General features: G+C 35.8%; 1 pseudogene; it reads left to right on the top strand.

Moving 5' to 3' along the window:
• The window catches only part of LOC119571660, a 7,644-nt pseudogene extending 5,644 nt beyond the window's left edge, over positions 1-2,000 (top strand).
• The last annotated feature ends 500 nt before the right edge of the window (positions 2,001-2,500 follow it).

Raw genomic sequence — 2,500 nt, 5'->3', positions numbered from 1 at the left:
GGGGGGAAACCCCAGGCACGGGAAGCCATAGACACAATTGCCGCTCACCTCTCGACACCCTTGCTCCTTCTAAGAAACCTCGGGTAGATAAGTATCGCTAGGGGCTTTTCTCAGAAAGTAGTTATTTTTCATTTAGCTCTGTATTGCCTTTAAATTAGGTAATACAATGATTCATATTGTAATTTTCTTATGGGTTTTAAATTATGGGATAATCAGCATAATTTGTTGAATGATATCATATAAGTTAATTTTGCTTTGTTTGCCAGTATTTGAAGTACTGTAGTGCTGTTATTAATGTGTGTTTCTTTTGTATTACTGTACCAATTCACACAGACTAAATTTAATTCATGCTACAGCATAGAACATTAACAGGATTTATTTTAGAAACATTTTTCTTTTTTTTTCACTTGACCCAATTTTATTATAACATATACAGTTCATCATACACTTTTATGGGGTTATCTGGTGAGTGGTGAAGCCGTTTCAAAATTGGACGCTTGTTGGTGCTCAGGAAGCCCTAAGCCATGCTCCCATCACACACGGATATACACAAGAATGGTTTAAAAATTATTTGTCTTAATCAGGCATTCTTTTGTATTTCTTTTTTTGTTTTTGCATTCTTTTATCATAATCTGTTGACTATTTCATTGCCAAGGTCTGTATATTGACTTTACAATTTGCACAAAATAACAAGTTTTTCCCATGCAATAGGTTTTCCAAACGGAAAAAGAAGCTGACACCTTCATTGACAATGGACCGACCTTGGATCTACAAGTGAAGGTCTTATCAGCCAAGCCATCTCTACACCAAGAGAGGGAAGTTTTCCAAAGCTAAAGTAAGATATTTTTTTTAGTAGTTGGATAGGTACTTCTTGGGCTTTTGCCTACCAGTGTATTGTGAAAGTGGATACCTTTTTCATTTTTTTTATCCATAAGGACCAATAATACATTAGGGGTTGAAAAAGATTTGACTGGGAAAGAGTGAACACAATAGAATGTTTTGAAAATTTGCATAAAAGGTGAAAAAAAGGATGGAATTGTGAATTGTTTTCAACTCTAGCCAGCATATTAAGTGATACTAAACACATATCTGGTGACTAAGTCAATTTTTAAAGTTGAATAAAATTTATTCCTAAGAACAGTCTGGGCAGTATTTCCTGGCTCATATCAACCAGGGAAGGTAACATAGCTAACTCTCACCAATTAACATCATATATGACATAAATTAATATAACATATTTTTAAATAGATAAACAGCATCCAGATTCTGGGGGTGACGTACTAATTACTGCAAACAAAAGGAAAAAGATTTTAAGTGGTACTGGCTTGAGAAATTAAATATGAAACTCTGAGGCCTGCTAAAAAGTACTAGAGGGTATCTTACCCGTAATGGCAAAATATTTTTGGATATATACTACTTAAGGCATTGCCGTATCTTAAGAACCATTTTTCTAATGGTTTGAATTACTTATACCTTTTGGTGTACAGTTGTATAAGTCAAGGACACTTTTAAAGTTTGCAACACTAGAAATTTTCCTCCCATCTTTATGTATAAATATGAAAATTTGTGTTTTAGAATAAGTTCATATAAAATTATATAATGATATAACATATGCATGCCAAAGATAAGATAAAATATTGAAATAGAAAATCATTGTTGTTTTGCCTGTCCACATCACACATCAACAATAAAGTCTGAATAAGCTGGAGAAAAGCTGTGATTTATAAATTTTTATTCATGCTTTTTTCAACATTTTCCATAGCGACCTGTCTCATACCAAGCAAATAAATACAGCTCACAATTAACATCACCTAACTCCACCACACAGGAGAGACTAGAAGTAACCATCAGCACCATAGAAAAAGAAGAAAAAGGAGTAGAAGATCCTGGCTTGGTTGTCCCTTTACAACAGTCGGACAGCTCTTCCTCAACAACGGGGAGGGGAAGAGGAGAGCTGAGACTGGCCTGGATGTCTGGCACGTGCTGTGAATATTTCACAAGTGAGGTATTGGCTTGTCGCTCCTTTTTTTATTTCTATTAGTCTTTAGATTTTGAGAGAGATAGGAGATTGTTAGGGACAGGATGGAATAAGCATTGATTATGATTTGAAATTAAGACATGATAACCTTCATTTTTTTAGAACTAGTATTTATTCAGGTGTTTTGGGTTTTGTTAGCAGGGGAAAAACTGACTAAATTTTTCAGCTCCAGGTAGGAAAGTATAGAAAAATTAAAGAAATGAGATGGAAAAAATTATATAAATTTTGAGACCTACAGAAAAGAGAGAGAGAGAGAGAGAGAGGAGAGAGAGGAGAGAGAGAGAGAGAGAGAAGAGAGAGAGAGAGATGAGGGAGAGAGAGGGAGAGAGAGGGAGAGAGAGGGAGAGAGAGGAGAGAGAGGGGGGGGAGAGAGAGAGAGAAAGAGAGGGGAGAGAAGAGAGAGAGAGAGAGGAGAAAAAGAGAGAGAGAGAAGAGGAGAGAGAGAGAGGAGAGAAGAGAGAG

The sequence above is a fragment of the Penaeus monodon genome, unplaced genomic scaffold (genome assembly GCF_015228065.2).
Source record: "Penaeus monodon isolate SGIC_2016 unplaced genomic scaffold, NSTDA_Pmon_1 PmonScaffold_7382, whole genome shotgun sequence".
NCBI lineage: Eukaryota > Metazoa > Arthropoda > Malacostraca > Decapoda > Penaeidae > Penaeus > Penaeus monodon.
Note: the sequence above shows the minus strand (reverse complement) of the source record. Positions and strands in the feature narration are given on the sequence as shown.